Below are 21,710 nucleotides of genomic sequence, written 5' to 3' on the forward strand. Positions count from 1 at the left end.
AATAAAAATACCATTTGCAGTTGTACTGGGTAGGACAACAATTATCTGTCCTCACACTTCAATATATGAGCTGATTACCAACTGGGGAAAGTTTAGAATTTCCCCTCGAGCAGTAGTATTACACAATTGTCAAGTACACTGTGGGGAATTTAATGTTTTCCTCTGGAACATCTGCCATAGAGCATTGTCTGAGAAAGGATATGGAACCAGGCAGATCACCAGGCTATTCCAGTGTTAATAAGTCCCAAAATAATTTCAGTAGGATTACATATACTACCGCTTTGCAAACACTTGGGATGAGAAAGGCCAGATATGGATGTGCATGCACACAGTGGTGTGAATGTTTAAAAGGGCTCAAGAGGTTACTTTGAAGGATAAATATTTGGTTTCATTTTTATTTTATTTTATTTTTCTTTTTTAAATTAAGTAATTAGAATATATTTTTAGCTTTTTTTTCAGGCATACAAAAGGACATAAATCTGTCAGGTTAATATAAAAATACAGATCTGCTATCTTAACCACCCTTAGTTTTAGGAGAAGAAGGAAAAATTTTAGAAATGAGCAATTAAACCTGTCTCAAAACAATATAGCCAGTGATTTTCCATAAATTGATTGATATTATTATGATTGCTCTTATTATTTCTACTTAGACAGATTGATAGCAGCTTTAATCATCTTTCTAGGTGTCTTATCGAATTCTGGTGTGTGCAGCAGAGCTGATAAGAGATTAGAAATGCCACCCCTGGGATATCCATGGATTATATTTATGCATGGCTGTTCAATGACAGCCAGTCACAGAGAGCTGGAAAGTAGTTTTATTGTTCTGGCAGGGCAGCTGCTATTCTTCCACCAGCAGAGTAGAAAAGGATGCACCTGCCATTCTGTGAGAGATTGAAATTTAATTTCTCGCAATTTCCAAGCTGAATTGGTGTGCAAAAGGGCCATTTTCAGGGGATCAGGAGGCCAATGAAGGGAAAGAAAAAGGAGGGACTAAATGACCTCTTGGCCTTGGAAGCTGATGCTAAAATAAGAATTAGGGGCTTACAAGAAAGCATGCAGGAACTTTAGTGAATAAATATTTCTCTGACTGAGAGTAGCAGGGAAGCACAAAATAGCTCGGGTTTTGCTAATTTTTCTTGTACCAAGGACCTTTCATAGAGCCTTATCCTGGGAGGTGGGAGCATCCTGCCTCCTTGTGAGAGAGTCGTATGTCAAGAGTTTGGCAATAGCGCTGAGCAAGAGAGGTCTGCAACACTTTGTGTTCCCACTGTCAACCTCTTCCAACATTTGGCCTTGCTTAAAGTCCAGTCCCTCTGCTCTCCTCAAGGAACAGAAACAATTATGATTTTTATACTTCATGCTCTAGTCTGCACTATGGACCCAGGTTGCCTTCAGTTACCGAAGTATTTGTCCTGAAAGGCACTTACTTTGAGAAGGACCACTGGTCGATCAGAATCATCTATCAACATCTATCTTTTCACCTTACCTCTTCATTCTTCCCACTTATTAATTTTTCTTCTTGCCTTTCTCTTTTAGAGCATTATTTTTGCCCAGACACGTTGCAGAAAGCATCAAAATATGAGCCTCAAGGCTCAAGAACCACAAGGCAAACAAAAAGAACCCAACGCATGTTTGTTAGAAAATACAATAACAAAACCAAATTCATGTAAAGGTTCTTAGCCATGTTCATTGTATTGACAGCTTTGTTTCCACTTTACTACCATGCTTGCATTGACTTTATGGAAAGTTATATATTTAAGCAGATTAATAAATAAACCATTTCAGGAAAGTAAAAAAAAGTAGCTTGGTTTCAAACCAATTTATGATGGCTGTAAGTCATTTAGCAGAAAGGTATCATGTGCATTGTGCTGAAGAACTTCATTTATTCATTTAGTTGGTTAAAAGAGAAAAAGCTAGACTATATACCTGTCTCTATTTATATTTTAAATTCAGACATGGTCACGTAAAAGACTGTGTTTGGGTTTTTCTGAATGCGGTGATCTAAAATTATACTGCCCAGTGGTTAGCCTGGGTCTTTGCTTGATTATATGTAAACAAGGCTGATTTACATTTTCCTTTAGAAAACAGATCATCACCTCTCACTATTATCCGGACTGTGATTATTTGTCAATAATTTTGTTTTCAGCCATCAGCAGCTGTACATAATAGTATGGCTTGTGTGGGTATGCCAGACAAATTACATTACTAAGTAACTGTTTTTTATGTACTGTCTGGTGTAATCTAAGAACAGCAGCTTGAGCCTAAACAGATTCTGAACAGTGACATGTTATCCAGACACATCAATGAATAGGTGAAGGACTGATCCTACAGTTTGAGCACTATGATTCAGAGCAGGGTTTGAAGAGTAGCGTCTGCAGGTGAATATTCTTCCTCCAAGTAGAACTTCCTAACTATGGGGACAGAGAGGCTTGTGGGGTTGAGTAATTCTACAAATATAAAATGTGTAAATTCATGGGAAAGCACTGGAGTGTCTGTTTTACCAGAAAATTAGGCAACTCAGTAGGTGACAGTTTATAAAGAGAATGTGAATACTGGCTTCCTCTCCAGTAGGTTTTTGGGCCAGATTTTCCCTTGCCCCTTTAGATGTCTCATTTAATTACTGCTATACTTGAGAGATAAGTCCCTGGTCCCACAAAGTTGATTAGGGCAGTTTAAATTGCCATCAGAGATCTGTCTAGGGAGAAAGGCAACTCCAAAGGCTGTTTCAGAGTCCTCAGGTGAGTACTACCCACCTGCCGTGCTGGGAAACCAACTCCCTCTCTGTGCCTGTACAAACCAAGCTGCCTACCAGCCTGTTGGAAACTGTATGTGCAATGATGCATCTGAATGACTGATTGACTGACAGGCCCACAACATCTGCTTCAGTCTAGTCAAGAAACAAAAGATTGTAGAGCACAGATGTCAAAGGACTTTCTCTAGGGAAAGAGTGTGGTGGCATGAGTAGGGACTGGAGATCTTGCAGACTGGCCTTCTAACCCAAGACTGACAGTTTCTGGAGGTGGTCTTCTTCTAATAGAGTGCACATTGTCATTCATATATTTCCCTCATCATCCCTTAAACAGAGCATTGCCACAGGACTTGTGCTTCTCTACACAAATCCCATTCCCCCACTACTCAGAGAAGTCGTCTTTGTTAGCTATTTCCCTACCTACGCCCGTTGGATAACCCTCCAAAAGAGCAGATAAAGGCACTCAGAACATGAACAATCGATAACACTTTTCAGTGATTCTGGAAACCAGCAAGAATGTCTCCAGCAAAGATCCATGGTCTCTTACATGAAATTGTGGAATTGTGGCTAAGAAATATGTGACCAGTGATGAAAAAACATGGAATCTGTTTTGAGATGCAGATTGTCTTGTCAGGTCTATTTTTTTCCCCTTCTCTTTAAGTATTATGAACAGCCTCAGGCTTTCCTGCCTGGCTAAAGTCAACCGAGAATCCAGCACTTTGGGGTGTTATGAATACCTGCATCTCTTGCAAATCTTTACACATTACAGAGTCTTCTGGTGTAATGGCATTGTAAATAGATTATCTCACTCTGATGAAAGACTGGAAATGACAACTCTTCTGAGAATATGGAATTTCTAGATAGTGTTTTTTAAGGTGGATGAGAATTTCTTCATTTTGTTCATGTTGCCCATGGTTGGGGTCAGCAGATCTTGCAGTTATGAGTTTGATTTTCATTTGCATTGTACACGTCTTTGTGCTTTTTCTTTATAGTTATTTCTTATGAATATGCAGTGGTCCCTTGAATGTGAATAAGATATTTCTGATGTCTCCACGATCAGCATGTATACATTAAAGCTTTCTTTCATGAATCAAAGCAAACTGCTGGAAGGAAGCTGCTATCTCACTCTACAGTTGTTGGCATTCTCCCATAATGGAGTTTTCCCCTTTGGGTTACATTAGATAATGCCATACAAACATCAGCCAAGTAAAAGGAAGTTCATACAAAAAGTACTAAGCACGCAAACATGCAGATTTTTGCATTTGCCTTTATCAGAACAAGACGGCTTTATTACTAAAAAAAATAATTTGGAAAATCACCTAAGCCAAATTAAATATTTTATCTGAACTCTGCTATGAAGTAGTACTTCATGAAACAAAAGGTGGTAGCTGAAAGGTAGGAATGTACACTGATAGGTTTGTTGGATTTGGACAACATATTTAAACCATGCCTTGAGTAGAAACAGAATTGTGGCCTGTGGGAAGATATGATTGGAAATGTTTGCTTGAAAAATAATACAATTTACCAGTTTCTGAAAGCAAAGAAACTTTCCAGGCTTTTATAAGATGATTCCCAGATCCCAACTAAACAGCAGCTAAGAACTGCCAGAGGGGACACAGGGTGAAGCAGAGATGTGCAATCAGGGTAGTAGGTTATGGTCGCTGACCTCTACATCTGCTTCTGTGCTCCAAAGAGAATCAGGTCAGTCCTTTTGTCTTGCTGGTGGCAAGCAGGGAAAGGCTATAATCAAACAGCAGACCTACCCTGCTTAGGAAATTACTTCAGCCACACATGGTATAGTCAGCCAGTCTCTCTGGCTAAAATGGTTCTGCTGCAGACCAATAAAAACCCCAAACCAATAAAATAATTTACGTGCTTTAGTAGGTTGAGGTAAACATGAGCACCTCTGTCAGCTCTGTGCATTCATGTGGCTTGCATTGTCTGAGGTAAGGGGAAGAAATTCAGTTCAAGTGCCAAAAAAACTTGAAGGACTCAAAACTATGATAGATCAATAAACTTAAACTGGCAAGAAAACATTTGGCAGGTTGGTAAACCGCTTGAAAGGAAAAAGGATCTGAATATTAGTCACACGTATTGCAAATAAAGAAAATAGGCCTGCTGAAGAAAACAGGCAAATGCTTTGCTGATAAGCACATATGCATTCACCATGCAAAGCTCTCCATAAACTAGATAATGTGTTTTAACAACAATGTGGTTATATGTCCAATACACTTGGGCATGTCAGCTTTCTCCAGTGAAAATAATATCCATTTAGAGGGTTATTTGATAATGCATTTATGAGCAACTCTAATGGTTTCAGCAGAATGTAGATCTTAATTCTGTTTTTTTCCCTTTCAAATATGATAATATTGTAGTACAGCCAGAGATAATCACATCTGATAACAGAATCCTCCTGTAATAGATTTTGCGTCATCATCATATTTTTTTTTTATGATTGTCTCTACAAATAGGACATTTCATCCTTCTGATTGGCTAAAAATTGTGTGATAGTTACATTAAAAAGAAAAAATCTGATTTATTTTAAAAGGTCTTATTAAAACCCAGTTTTCTTATAGTACAGTTCTACCAGAAGTTTTCCCTTTTTGTCCTAGTGCCGTTCTAATCCTAAAATAGATGATAAAACAACTCCATTCTATACAGTAATTTCTTCCACCCAGGTAGCTCCCAAGATGAACCCTAGGGAATTTACAAATTCTACATGATTTTCCATTTCAACAGAACAACAGCATTGTTACATACAGTGAAATCTTTTGGTTTTAGCTAAAAATATGCATCTGAAACCTCAAAACACTTCTATTTGTTTTCTGGGGTATAGAAGTAATTTCCCAGGTTTTCAGTGTTCTGATTTTCTACTGACTACAAGTAGATAGCTAGTTATTTCTGAAAAGATAGAACATCAAAACATGAATGCTTTTGAGTAACAACTCTTAAAGTAACACAATCTTGATCTCTAAGAATAATTTCTTTGGAAAATTGAAAGAGAAAAAAAAGAAATTTTTCTCATGAAACATAGAGGTTTTCTAAAAACTTTTTCATTTTTCTCATGGAATTTCAGAAATACCAGAAAGACATGCAAACACCTGGATCTTCAAAAAGATAAAAATTATTTACTGTTGATCTACTATCTTCTTTGGAAAAATAGTTCAGGTCTGCTGATACTGATGCTGCTATTATGTTTTGTATGGAGAAACGTGCAGTCACTGACTCTGCAAATCAAGAGGGGCTCTAACAGAGCGAGGTACTGATGGGTATTAAGTATTTTTGTGCCCACATATCCAAATCACTGCATTACCAGTTCGGATGAATCACCCTTCACTACAGTTTTCTTTGCATTAAACAATGATAAGTATCTTAGAATGCACCTTGTACTATATGACTACTACTTCAACACTGTTGTTTCCACGGAGATAGGATGATGAGCTCATAGCATTGACTAACTGCACTGATTTTGTATTTTTCTCTTTCACAACACCCCAAATATTTGATAGTTTCCCAGGTAAAGAATTCTCCATTCTCCAGACTCAATTTCACAGATTTCGCTATAATTTCTGTTTCAATTGAAGCAGGTCTTGCAAAAAAGGCATCTAAGTTTAAATTGGATTTTAAGTGATGGTGAATCTGCTAGACATTGGAGAAACAGTTCCAATGTTTGATTGAGGTCAACAGTGTCATTTATTTTCATTTTCCAGCTACAACTGGTTCAAAGTTTGCATTTTTCAGTCTTCTGGGCCCACACCTGCTCTCCTCAGATTACATAAGATAACAAACAATGTCCCTGAGGACTGTTTCAGCCAGTTGTCTTAAGTCCCCTAGGGCAAATTTCATCAGAATTTGTTGATCTAAAGCAATCCAAGTTATGTAAATACTGTAGCCTGGTCTGTTCTATACCTTTTCTTTCCTTAGTCTAACCTGAGATCTCATTCCCTTGTTACTGACGTTAAATGTGATAATCTGCATGATTGCCATTGACCTTCTTCTTGAGGAAGGGAACAAAACAGGAATTAAACATTTCAGCTTTCTTAATTCATCTGTCACTTTTTTCTTCTTCTTCTTAATACTGATCTTATTACTGAATGACTATGACTCACCTTTTACTACATTCTGTTTAGTGCCCTTTCTTCTCTTGTCCCCACAGGCCTCTGCTCTTCTTTCATACCCATTCTTATTACTTTGCCTGGTTTATGCTTTCTTACTGTGCCACTATTCAATTTGAGATCATTGAAGAACCTGTGATTTTAGCCAGCAGGGCTCCACCTATACTTTTTATCCTCTCTCCATATTGAGATAGCTCATATTTGAGTCCTGGATCTCCTTACTATTTTTTTTTTTAATTGTCTCTTGTATCTTTTGGGATTTTATCTTCCAGTGTCTGAATGTCTGAAGTCTACACCTTGAATTTCCCGGGAATTTTTGTTATTCCCTTCCCTTCTTTTGTAAAGATCATGAACCCTAGCAATTTCACAGCGATTTTCACCTCAGTTGCCTACCATCTTTTTATTCTCAGTTAGTCCTTCCTTATTCAAATTCTTCCCTCTCACTGCTTCCCGCACACCCAGAATTATCATCTCTCCAGATCGTGCTGTTTTCTCTTCCCAGTGAGAAGATGGGTATTAAAATCCCTCAAGCAGGCATAAAAGCTTACACAAAACTTCATCCTCTTGATCATCTAGTCATGGTGATCTACCCCTTCCTTCATTGTAGTCCCCATGTTTATTCCCCTTTCCATTGGCAACCCTATTTCGTGAAGTTTGCCTTGTAATTTCAAATCACGCTTCCTCACATTTCCCACATCCTTAATGAAAAATATGTATTCTTCTTAGTAATTTTTCAGGATATTAATTATCCCACTAAGTCTTTATTATACCAGGAAAATAACTTTTTTAATCATGTTGTGAGTATAATTTCTTTCTCTTTTATCTTGAACTAGTCTATACAAACATAAAGTTTTCAGCCGATGGAACCACTACACTTTCATTTGTTCCTGTTTAGATCCTGTAATAAGTGGCCAATGGGATCTTTTTAGAAGTCTCATTCAGTTTGTCGTAAAACAAACCCAATAATTTTTAAAAAGTCTGTGTACAATGATATATTTAATATTTTTCAAAGGTGGACTGCATTGGAGGTAGAATTTGAGAAAATCAAGGTCTTCATTGTGATACCAGCTTTTCACCATGCATTATTTGAGAACACATTTGTACTTTTCTGATCCTTTATCTATGACTGAAAGGATTATGAGGGCAGGTCATTAAGCCAAATTCTTTTACCTCTTCTTCCTGAGACATTTTTGATCCGTTTTGGCTTTTGTCATGCAGATAAACAGAATGGGATAGTTAATACGTGAGATCACTTTGTCTGACAGATTACAGACCAAGTTAGTCAAACATTGTTTCTCTGCCAGTTGTGCCAGAATAAGAAAAATGATGGGACAGGCAGCACTTTTAGGTGAAGCGTGGCTCTCCGTTCTGCTTACAGCTCCCACTGACACACATCAGATGATTCTCGCATCGATGCTGATTCCAGTTCACATGAAAATAGTAGCTTAGCAAGCTAAAAATTAACAAATGTGTTAAAAAATCCCACTATTAGGAGTAGATCTGAGATCAAAGCCAAGCTTGTACTTGTTCATTTCACAGAATCACAGAATGTTAGGGATTAGAAGGGACCTCAAAAAATCATCTAGTCCAATCCCCCTGCCAGAGCAGGAACACCTAGATGAGGTTACACAGGAATGTGTCCAGGTGGGTTTTGAATGTCTCCAGAGACTCCACAACCTGCCTGGGCAGCCTGTTCCAGTGCTCTGTCACCCTCACTGAGAAGACGTTTCTTCTCATACTTAAGTGGAACCTCCTGTCTTCCAGTTTGTACCCATTACCCCTTGTCCTATCATGGGTTGTCACCGAGAAGAGCCTGGCTTCATCCTTGTGACACTCACTCTTTACATATTTATAAACATTAATGAGGTCACCCCTTAGTCTCTTCTTCTCCAAGCTAAAGAGACCCAGCTCCCTCAGCCTTTCCTCATAAGGGAGATGTTCCACTGCCTTAATAATCTTTTTTGTCCTGCGCTGGACTCTCTCCAGCAGTTCCCTGTCCTTCTTGCACTGAGGGGCACAGAACTGGACACAATATTCCAAGTGTGGTCTCACCAGGGCAGAGTGGAGGGGGAAGGAGAATCTCTCTTGATCTACTAACCACCCCCCCTTCTAATACATCCCAGGATGCCATTGGCCTTCCTGGCCACAAGGGCACAGTGCCAGCTTCTGTTTATCCTGCTGTCCAGCAGGACCACCAGGTCCCTTTCCCCTGCACTGCTCTCTAATAGGTCATTCCCCAATTTATACTGGAACCTGGGGTTGTCCCTGCCCAGATGCAATACTCTACATTTGCCCTTGTTATATTTCATTAAATGTTTCCCCACCCAACTTTCCAGCCTGTCCAGGTCTCTGGATGGCAGCACAGCCTTCTGGCGTGTGAGCCACTCCTCCCAGTTTGGTGTCATCAGCAAACTTGCTGATAGTACACTCTATTCCCTCATCCAAATCATTGATGAATATATTGAATAGTACTGGTCCCAGTACCGACCCTTGAGGCACTCCACTAGATACAGGTGTTCAACCATACTCTGCCCCATTGACCACAATTCTCTGGCTTCTTTCCTTCAGCCAGTTCACAGTCCACCTCACTATCTGATCATGCAGTCCACACTTCCTCAGTTTAGCTGCAAGAATGCTGTGGGAGACTGTGTCAAATGCTTTAATGAAATCAAGATGGACCACATCCAGTGCTTTGACATAATCTATCCATCTGGTTATGTCTTCATGAAAGGCTATGAGGTTGGTGAAGCATGACTTCCCCTTGGCGAAGCCATGTTGACTGCCTCTAATGACCCTCTTATCCTTGATATGCCTTGAGATGGTACCAAGGATAAGTTGTTCCATGACTCTCTCTTGTTTTTATCTCCCCCTACTTTTCCCAGGCTTTTTTTTTGTCATAGCCACTCTTATGGCTCACAACTGTGATCTCTTTAGACCCGAAACTTTCCATTCTTATTTGTGCAGTGACTAAGAAAAAGACAAAACAAAACAAACCTTAGTCCTAACTGAAGCCGTATAGCTACTGTAATGTAAATAATGTGTAGCCCAGATGTATAATGAACTGAGGGACTGCCAGTACTTTCCAGGCCCACACACTTGGAAGGTGGTGGAGGGGGCAGGAAACAATTAGGAGAGGGGAAAGACTGAGGTGGCTCTGCCCTTTCGGCTGCCATGAGGCCTGCTCAGAGATGTCTTTGTGCACACTAAGATTCAATCTTATTAGCCTGAAAACACTCACAGGTTAATAATAAATAACAAGGACATAGTAAAGAAAGCGAGTAAACAGCTTTCACTGAACTGAGTGGTTTCAAGGAGCACTAGCTGTGTCAGTACCAGAAAAAAAAAAGCACCATAGATATCTGAAGCACTTCATAGTTACCCAGAGGACGGAGAAAAAATATTTACATGATCTCTCCAGTTGGTTTCATTCACTTCTACAAGCTTGCAGACACACACTAGATCCAGTTGTGTTCCTTTCAAATATAAAGCAAAATCGTTTTATTGAGTCATCAGCTAGAAGTGACATGAACTCTTTCAGTCAGTAGGAGCACAACAGATATTCCACAGGATTCTTTGAAAGTATTCTTCGTCTGGACTGAACCCTCACATCTGGCAGGATCTCGCTTCTGCTGACTCCAAGACCCACATCCAGGGCATGAATATTCATCTTGTTACTCATGCTGCGTTCCTTTCCCTCTGATGTGTTTAACTCCCAGCACCAGGGAGACACTCCAGAGCAGCTGTGGAGCTTTTCCCAGCTCTTACTAGTCAGGCTAAGCAGGAAATAATTTTCCTGTTCCATGAAACTTTCCAGTATGAGGCTTTTATTTTATTTTATTTTTTCTTTTTATTTTTTTCTATTCTGCTCTAGGACTAAATCTCAACTAGCTACATGTTTTCAATGAAGAAAACCAATAACCTTTACCCTCCTTAAACCAACCTAAGCCAAATCAAACCAAGAAAGTAATCCCCCAATCAAGAAGAGGCAAATTTTCTGTGATTCAGGCCACAGATGTAAACTGGGATTTTTCACACCCAGAAAGAATGCCTTGGCACCAAGTTATCTTTTATTTTAGTAAATATTATTTCAGCCTATTTGTCTCCTGCCTTCATTTCCCACTTGAAATTCCAGCTTGATTCTGAGAGCTAGTTTTCCCAATAAAGCTTCGCCAAAACTACTGCATTTTCAGATTCTAAGAGTATACTGTTTTTATATTTTTATACACATGCACATGTAAACTCCTGCCTAGATTTATTTTCAGCATTATTTGAGCTCTTGAAGAACACATGAGAAAATTTGAGCAAGAGCAACCAACTCTACTTGCTGGTGGGGAAAATTTCCTCTTCTGTTGGAACATTTCCCATGATTACTTTCATAATTTCTCAGGAAGAACACAACTTGAAATACCATGACTGATATGATTTCTACAAGGTCTTCATAAGATAAGTTGTTGCATTCAAAAATATGCTGTACAGCTCCCAAAGTTGTCTATTGGAGCTTACAATAAGTGTGGCAAAGACAGCATCAGTTGGCTCCTCTTTGGTAACTGAAGGAAATGTGATATCCCCGTTAAACACCCTCCATGACTGTAAGCAGGACACAAGTTGCTGTGCAAGCTGTGCTTGGTGCATGTCCACCATCTTACGTCATGGAGACAACTAGCAGATCTGTCCACCAGCCGTTACAAAGCCAGTACAGAGAGGCCTGTGACAGGCTGGAAATTCAACCCCTGACAGGTTTTGAATACTCCAAGTGAATAAATAACACCACCTTTGAAATAAGCAATGGAATGTTAGTACTATTACTTGGCACTCAGACTGAGGAAGATGAAGATGCTTCTATAAGATAAATGGCAAATTTGCTCTAAGACAAACAGAAAACCTATTATATACAACATAATGCATGTAACTTCTCAAAAAAAAGTAGAAAAAGCAGAACTCCTCTCTAGCTTAGTCGTTGTAAGGTCAATGTTTACTGTTAAAAGACATGAATTAGTATTAAAACAAGTGGCTTCTACAAAGGGAACACCCTATTCAGAAGGATAAATCTATTTAGATTTATCTTCCACCAGAAAAGAGATTCCCCATTAAAACAACCCATAAACTCTCATATAGATATTTGACTTAGTCAAATGTTTTGTATGACACTGAGATATTTGACATTGATATTTATGTATAACCTGAGATTTAAAGTGCATTTTAATATCTCATTAAAATTCCACTTGGAGAACATATGGCATTTAAAAATTCATTTGTTATCTTGATTGATGGCATTTCAGTGAGCACTGTTCGAGTTTAAAACCAAAATATAATCTTAGACCTAATGAAGCAGACTGTGCATGCTGAACTTTTTGTAGCTTCCCACAAACTGCCTCAGTATTTTTTGGCATCGATTTGTGAAACCCACCACAGGGACATAGCAAACATATCTTTAAAATATTTGGCCTCATAATAGCTGTGATTATATATGTGAAAGATAAAATATATATTAAATTATTGATGACATTAAATAATGGATTATTAATATATTAAATAATATCTGGGAGAAATGGAAGTATGGATAAATGTTTCCATTCTGTCTGGGACTGAGAGAAATCTAAGCAATGCTTTACAAGTGATGCCGTTTGAAAAACAAGTTGTGTGAACAGTTTGTGAAACATGCGTGCCAGCAACATACAATTAAGTGGTAGCTGAAAGAAAACCAAGAGGTTTAAAGGCTGTTGGCTGATATACAAATAAATAAAAAAAAAAAAAAGCAAAAGGAATCTTATAATCAACAACAGCTGAACTTCCTGAACTCTTTTGTGGGTCCTGCATCCTGTGCATCTCTCTGTGAGAGGACCCTCCTTAGTGTTTCAAAAAATTGGACTTGCCAGTTGCCAAGATTTTTGTTATGGACAATATCCAGACAGCAACAGACCCTGTCTTGTCCAGGCACCTGTCTCAGAATCCTTCCCTAGAGGTGCCTTTTTTTACTCTTGATTATAGGGGAAAAGCTAAACACTCAGTTTAGACCAAACCTTTGGATTTTAAGTGGCTGCAAATAGCTGAAACAAAAGTTGTTCCCAACTTGTAGATGTAGAGCAGGAGTTGGAGTAAGTGTAGGAGAGTTCAGCCTGCCACGTTCTTACTGCTGCTGTTACTGAGCTTCTCCTCAGGTCTGTCCAAATATGTCAGGCATGCATATAGCTTAGAAATTTTTGTTCCACCTCTGAAATTTTTCTTTTTGAACTGCATGTCTTTTTTATTTCTTTCCCTTTTTTTTTTTTTTTTTTTTTTTTAATTCTGAGTTAGCTTGGATAGCATTGAAGTAGGTCAAGAGACAAAGGGAACATGTCAAACCATCTGTCCCTCCCCATACCTAAACTTGCAAGCAGCGCTTTATTTTAGAGGTAAATTTGGATGCAAATGCCCAGGCCACACTTGAGTATACAGCAATCTTTCAGATTGAACATGGGCCTACTGCTTGGGTCCTCCAGCACACCTTGATCCCTTACTTCACAGAATATCAGATAATTTCTTGAATTGTTTTTAGACTCAGTTTCAGGACAATGGAATTTTGACCTGTCTCCAAGGGCAAACAATCAGCTACTCTTGTACCTTGGTGCATTAACGAGGTCTCTTCTCTAGAAAGTTAGGAAACGCAGAGGCTAGCTCAGTAAAAGCCTTTATAGGACTGAGCACTTTGTACCTCAAAGCCTGCCAGGCTGAGGGACACTGGGGATGGAAGGGGCAGAATATGACCATGCTTCCCTTCTTACTCACTTGGGCCATGCTGTGATCCTGGGGAGAGGCAGCACTTTCCATGTAACCCACCATCAACCTTTTGAGTATGTTTTCTTAAGTATATGCACAGAACAATTCAGATACAAAAATGTATCATACCTATATTATTTCCACAGTATTCCCCACAGAGACCAGATGTTCTTTCTGAATGATGATGATGATGATGATGATAGTGATGATTACTACAGCAGGGATTGCTGGGAGAGTTGTTTTTGCAAAGCAGGGAAATTCACAATAACAAACCACAAGCCTCTCTGACAGCATGCGTCAAGTACATAGTACACCACAGGCTAAATTTATACTTTTCTCAAGTTGATTTTTAGCTGTTTTTCTTTTCCTTTACCTGGCTTAAAGCCATTATATGTCTTGTTTGAGGTTTTGATCTGTTCTCAGCAGAACTGCCACATGGTTATAGTAATCTACATGTTATTAAGATGGGCCATATAAAGTTCAGGGCTGAGTGTGGATTATATAAAACTCTCAGGCTCTCCAACATGGCATTCCCACCACTCACCCCCCCGTTTCACCCCCAAGATCAGGCTTAGCTCACATTTCTTTCTAGAAAGCAGAACTTGAAGCCAGGTATTTTGCCACAAACATTTGCAGGCTTACGACCCAAGCAGTTGTAACTGAATGCTGTCTTTCACATGGAAAACAAATTCTGTACATGCTGTACATTCTTCAGTGCAAAATAAAATCCAGATGGCTTTTATTTTACAAAAAAAAAGTGGGGCAAACAGATGAAGAGACAGAAGCCCTTTCTTACTCACATCCATCTCTAAACCTTGCCAAAATAAAGTAACCAACAAAAGGCTCTCATGACTGGCCAAAGGCAGTTACTGAATTATGAGACAACAATACAAGGAGAAACATGTTCTTTTTAAAAACAAAAGGATATTAGCAGATGAAAATCAAACAAGTATAGGTGTTTATAATTTTGCAATCCAGCAGAGCTGGTCTTTAGAACAGAGCTGGCCAGCCTGAGATGTGGAAAAGTCAGATCTGATGAAGAACAGAGGTTACTGTTGCAGGACGCTGAAAACAAAAAAAAAAAAAAAAAAAGAAGAAAAAAAAGAAAATGGAACAAGGTCATTTTGAGTGGAAAATGCAGACATTCTGTTCCTGATAAAGGCCAAGACGGAACACTCCAGGGCTATCAAGATCCCTTCTCAATTTGTTTCAAAACAAAATTTAAACAAGTTTCCACATAGTTTTGTGTTAGAAAGGAGACATAGTTGATGGTCAATTTATGACTCTTTTCCAGTCACAGCAACCTAAAATCAAGAAGAAATAAGAAATGTTGCTCAATAACAGGTTAAAATTCACTTAAGTTTTTCAGAAAATTTGCTTGTTTATTTGTATAAATAATGAAGACAGATATTTATTTTAATTTTTCACCCCTATTTTTCTGAAATATGTTTTGAAATGTTTTTGTTTATAACTGTTATTTACTCCTGAGTCTATCTCCCTTCCTTCTCTGCATTCTCCTGTTTTTTTTTTCTTTTAAAAAGAAGAAAAATATAAGAAAAGCAAAGAAAAAAAATATATATATTAGCAAAAGAACAATTTTGCCTTTTAAATTCATTTCAAAAGTTAGAAAAAGGGTTGAGTGTTTTTGTTTATTAAAAGTTCGTTTTTCAATGATATCCCCATCGTGCTGGGAAGATTTTGATCTAAATGTATTAACATCTTTGAAGATGAGCCAAGCAGTCAGTCCTCAGAAATGAACTTTAATTAAGTAGAAGTACTTAAAATTTAATTTTGGTGGGATGAGAGGAGAAAGGAAGGAAGGAATCTGTGTGGCAGGAGAATTACACAAATTTGGAAACTGCCATGGATACTGACTATTGTTATGCAGCTTGCCATATTCTTTCAGTCATTAAGAGTTTGCTTCAGATTAAACAGGGATTTAAAAAAAAAGCAAAAAACAACTAAAAATTTAGAAAACAAAGTAGTGTGCAGGTGAGAGTATATAATGCTGCCCTTCCTTTATAACAATATCGATGTACACTCAGCACACAGTGCAGGCAAATTAGAATCTTCTGCACATTTAAATATTTACATACTTCATAATATTCTGTGCAGCAGAATATAGTGCCATGAAGTCAAAGAGGGCAAATCACCACATTTAGAGTCTACAGAAATGAAACACTAATACCTGAAAAGTGAATCAATTGCTTGTATTAACAAGGAAGAAAGAGAATGACATTATTGTATATTTATATCTAGCACGACCTTCTTTCTGTACTGCTCAGGGTGACTCACTCCTGGAACACAGGTCAGGCCTTCAGTCATCCAAAATACGTTAGATAATTCAATTTAATTGCTGTTCTAAACACTGATAAATAATTACACTTTAGGAAAGACATAGAAAAAAGAATAACACAAAATACAACAAATAGTATTTGAAATACTATTGAGAGAAGTATTAGACAAGAAGTTTACCCCACTTCTTCATGAAAAATATGTTTCTGCCTTTGCAGTTATGTGTTTAAATACAATGCTTCAGCATAATATATTATTCTGGCCTTTATTACAGATTTTTCCATGAGGTTGGTGTTTTGTTTGTTGTTGTTGGTTTTTTGGTTGGTTGGTTGGTTGGGTTTTTTTTGTTTTGTTTTGGTTTTTTTTTTGTTTTTGTTTTTTTTTTTGTTTTTGTTTTTTGTTTTTTGTTTTTTGTGTTTTTTTTTGAGAGCCATCAATACTAGAATGAGCTACTAGTTGGGTGAATACCTTAGATCTTATAGCCAGATGTAAAACATAAATAGCAACTGTTTTCAAAAACAACAGTACAACATAGGGCTACTGAATGAATTGCTTTAGTACCAGGTATTTTAAAGCCTCACTTCCATCATTACTGACCATCATATGTGCAGTTCAGAAACCTGACAGCAAAGAAACCTGATAGCAGATGAACAATAGGCAGTGCTCCAGCTCTGAGATTCATAGGTGGCTGGCCCTCAGATATTGTTGAAACAGTAACTTGAGCGCTACAGAGCTGGTGGTGTTGGTATCAGCTTAAAAACTATTCCTTCTTTGGACCTCACTTCTTACAGAGGTCCACCTCATACCCAGGGGCTAAGGATTCAACAGGAACCTCCAAATTCATAGTTTGCCCAGCTCTGGCTGCTAGCTCTCTTTACCTGAGGGACAAGCCCAATTGCCAGCTAACTAAATAGTATATTGTGAACATCATAGGCTGTGTATCCTTGAGAGAGAATTGCTTTCCTTCGAGCTTTTCCTTGAAGTTCACAAAGTGCACCACAGTGTTCCAGGCACTCTAATAAGAGAGAGCTGCCCTGCCTTTTTTGATGAGTTAACATTTTATTTGATCTAAAACACTGGAGTTTTAACCTTATTTTTAAAATAAAATACAAGTTTAGAAGACTTTATTACCCTCCTAAAAGAAACACTGAATCACCACCTCATGAAAAAAAACAACCAACCAACTCAAACCAGCCCAACAAACCCAGCATGTTGTGGCAATTTCTAAATTCTCCTAGCTTCCTTTTTGGTGATTTGTGAGAGGAGGTGACAAACAGATCTGTTCTGTATAAACCCCAATTTTTAGCTTGTATACATCAGTATGAATGCATAGCTATGCCTATATAAACATACACACGTGAAATCATAGAATCATTTTGGTTGGAAACGACCCTCAAGATCATCGAGTCCAACCTAACTCTGACACTAAACCATGTCCCTAAGAATCTCATCTACGCATCTTTTAAAGGAGGGATGGTGACTCCCCCACTTCCCTTGGCAGCCCGTTCCAATGCCAGACAACCCTTTCCATGAAGGAATTTTTCCTCATATTCCATCTAAACCTCCCCTGGTGCAACTTGAGGTCATACATGTATGTATATATGTATGTAAGTACATATGTATGCATGTATAAGAAACACCTGTATTTCAGCAATCATAGCTCAGCTCCCAGGGGGTGTCTGCTCCCCAGTACTGGAAAGGCAAGACCTACTATAAGAGATGTCCAGCACCAACTTCATGCAGTCTGAGGATGCTTCTGGCTTCTCCCACCCAGCTGAGCTCCTTTGTACTCTGCAGGCGTGTTGCTGCCCCCACATCCATGTCTCTGCACTTCTCCATCAGATGCTGGAGGAGGAAGCCTGAGATGCTGCTGGTAGCTCCAGGGCAGGTACACAACAGCCAGAGAGCTCAGGAGACAGGGATGAGTGTTTACTAGAGAGATGAGAGACTTCTTGCCTAAGGGCAACAGCACAAGACTGTAGCTAAATGCCATCAAACAGCTAGAAATAGTTTCTTTTATTTGGGTCAGAGGTTGCCTATCTCTGAATTTGCTGCTGGGAAGGAGAAAATAAAAACAGGAGCTGTGCGTCACAGGTTGCTGAGGGAAGGAACATTGTAGAGGACTGTAATGAATTCCTCCATGCTGCTGACACCCTTCAAACTGCTCCTGGGTTGTAGTTTGATGGAGGCAATGAATGCTGATACTTCCACATCCAGATACTTATTTAGCCAATGTTAGCAAACCAGTGTAAACTCAAACACATCATTGTGCTGCTTTGTATGCTCAGACCAGAGAGACCACCAGAGCAAACAGCGCTGAAATGACCTGATTTCATACTCCTTAATGAGTTTGCCAGCTACGTGATCTCAGAGACCTCTCACGTGCACTCAGCATTGTACTAGTAATGAATAAGTAAGCTTTCACTCAGGGCCAGTTCTCTTAAAAAAAAAACCAAACAAAACTAAACAAAAACAATTGGACATCCCTACCTCTAAACTATGAACTATGCAGACAATTCTTAAGTGTCCTGTTGAAGCTATATTATTGATAAAAACTAATGAACTTAATATTCAATATAATTTCAATTACTTCTGTTTATATAATTTATTAAAATAGCTTTTGTTACAAGAAATCTTACAAGAATGAGGTGGCTAGATGATTTACAGAAAACAAATGTTACAGAAATACGAGTGCAGCTGAAGCAAATTCTTGTTTTAGGTAAGCCGCAAAGTAATTTATATTTTCAATAATTAGTTATGTATTTGAGGTGTTTTATTATATTTTTAAATTTTTATTTTATCTTTAGAATACCCGTTCTATTCTCATGTACACAAACTCTATGTTTTCAGTAACACTGCTTATTTGTATTCCACACAAGTCCATTCCTGCTACAGTTTCTTTTGTTGATGATAGTATTCCAGACAAGGACACATCATTGATTTATACAATATTATCATTCACTCGATAACGTTTCTGTTCCTTTGCTTGTAATAGTATTGAAAGTTGTTTGTTTTTATTAATAGAGTTATGTCTTCAGCACACATATTTACTGGAGCATCCATTCTGACTGATAAGATACCTTTGTGGATGAATAAAGTTATTTTGGATCTTTGACGTTTGTATGAATACTTTTCAGCATTCCTTCTTCAATCTTCTATTTATCAATCCTGAAAAAAGTAGTTTGATGACACATTCAGCAGCAGTATTAGATTTCGCTACCATTCTACAAATAAATTTGTATTGTCTAGCAAAGGTTTTATTTGACATCCCAGGAAGAAGCTGGTCTATGCAATTTTTTTTTATTAGGTTGCATTTAAGTGATTAATTATGTTTTAAGGAGTCAGGCAACAGTTTGGAAAGTTTGGCCCTGTAAGTTTTGGGATTAATTTCAAATAAGGAAAACAATTAATTTATTGAAGAATCACAAATTCTTATCTAAAGCTCAGTGAAATAAATTTGAGGCTTTTTTTTCTTGCAATTTGACTTCAGTAAACATCAGATAAGGCCTTGAGACAATGAGGTGGTCATCTGCAGTAAAAATCTGTACTTTTATATTTAAATATTCTGTGAGAAAGCAGAGAGCCAGCAGGATTAATTAAGTCTTTTTCCATCATCTCCAATGTAACTGGAACTGCCTTGGAAGTACCCACATAGCAATAGTAAATATTTAACAACATTGCTGTAAATTGGACAAATGATTATACTTCATTCAGTTCCACTTCTTTTTCTGAAAAGGAACAAGTTATATTTGAAAATTGTGTAAAATGTTTCTGAAAACTATTCATCTTATTACCCAACTGTGCAAGTGACAAATTGAAGGAGTCTTTTTACTGTGTTTCATGGGTCTTACTGCATGACATTCTTTGATAAAACCTGTTAAAGGTGCAGAATGGGCCAAAAGATGGCAATCTATTGGGAAGAATCACCTGGGAAAGCAATTGTATTACTCTAGGTAAATAATGACTCAGCTTTGTATAATTGTTTTCCTTCTAATCTGTGATCTACCTTGTTTAGACTGTAAGTTTTTTAGGCAATTAGACGAGACTCACTTCACTGTACATGAGCCTTCTAAAAGTGAGAAATCTCAGTTCGGTCAGTTAACCAGACTCCCTGTAAATTTAATAGAGAGAGTGAGACACTTTCAGAGGATGATTCATCTTTCTTTTCTAAGACGGGAATAACATGAATTGTTATCTGGATGTTCTTCTCACTCACTGCCTCTTTCCATTGACAACACTTTAAATCAGATGTTAAACTATAGATAAAAGTTTGGTGAGATGACGCAAACCCTGTTGTTCACTGCCTGACACCTCAGTCATGATTTCCAGATATGGCATTGATAGAAATAAATAACAATATATTGACCAAATGGAGGCCTGATATAGCTTTATGTTTTTATGGTGAAAAGCTCATAGAGATATTAGGAGTTCAGGGCAGTCCTACAGCCTGCCTTAGGCAGAAGACCAAGCTGAATGACTGCAACGGTTGTTTCCTCCCTTATTAATATATCATGTGGAGTGGAGAGGTAATGACTATTGACAATATTGACTTATTCTAGCTCACTAAGGAGGTTTTATGATGAAATACCTCAAGGGCCCCAGAATGAGACTCTAATGAACTTGTGAGCTTTATGAACAACATGCCTTTTTAGGAGCAGCAAAGGATCTCTGCTGACGTACCTTCTCAGCAGGCGCTAGCCCTGCCTGCGGCTGCTGAGATGCTGGTCTGTCTGCATGGTATGGACAGCATTTTAATTGTCTCTGAGTCTAACAAGAGTGTGAGACAGCCTTTGCCTACAAAAAGGTTTTCATTATTCCTGTTTGACTGGCTAAAATTGCTTTTATAAAGGTTTCTTCCTACCCACCTTGGTGTTTAGGCCAACTGCCTCGTCATCCCTCTTACGCCATTGGGCATCAGAAAGAACAGAGGGACAGTTTTATTTCTACTCATGTTAAATCAAAACCAAGTTTGTTACAAAAGCGCTTCATCTGAACCAGTTTTAATATAGTTTTATAGCCCCTTAGTGCCATTCTGAAGCTGCAGAAAGCCTAGACCAAAAATCTAGCCTGTAATTCCAGATGTATTTTATAACACTGCACAGAAATAGAAGGTGTTTATTCAACTCCTATGTTCTTTAACTTCTCTCAGTGTCTCACCAGAGCTTTCTAACCCAAGGAGATGGATTTTCAGCTCACATTTCCCAAACATCCCTAAAAGTGCATGCAACACTCAGTTTCTAATAGAATTACCACAAGAAATAGAAAGTTGGTAAATTAAAAAAGCAGTGTTGTAGGAGCCTAAGAACTCCTCAGTTCATAGCAAGGGGCTCTGCTGCAGTGTCTTCTGTAGGGGCAGCACCTTCTCTTCACTCTGTAGTTGTTTTCCCCTGCAAATTCTTTCACACGAATCTCAGCTACACTGGACCATATAGAGCAGTGAGGCAGTGAGTCATCCACCCATTTCACCCATCCTTATCCAACCTCTGTCTGGGCCATGAGCTTCTGCACCTCACTGTATCAAAATACACATTCTGGGGAGATTTCTAAGAGCTTTGGAGTGTGCCTTACTCCACCTATGTATCTACACATGTGTGAAGAATGCCACTATATAAGCATTGGTACCTATGTGTTGCAAATTGTCTTTTTAGTGAATCCAGAATCACAACTGAAAAATTACACTTCTAGCATTTCTGCACAGCGGTCTGAGCATCCCAGAATGCTTCTGTCAGCAGTCATCTTATCAGATATCTGAGCTCAGCTGTTGCAGGCTTTTGTTTTCACTTAGGGAAAAATCT

At 38.3% G+C, this 21,710-nt stretch overlaps 1 long non-coding RNA gene across 1 annotated transcript in view; it reads left to right on the top strand.

The window, feature by feature from the left end:
* The window catches only part of LOC309437766, a 51,577-nt gene that overhangs the window by 22,763 nt on the left and 7,104 nt on the right, over window positions 1–21,710 (top strand). The gene's annotated exons all lie outside the window — the stretch shown is intronic.

Source organism: Streptopelia decaocto, assembly GCF_964273445.1.
Source record: "Streptopelia decaocto genome assembly, chromosome: 1".
Taxonomy (NCBI): Eukaryota; Metazoa; Chordata; class Aves; order Columbiformes; family Columbidae; genus Streptopelia; species Streptopelia decaocto.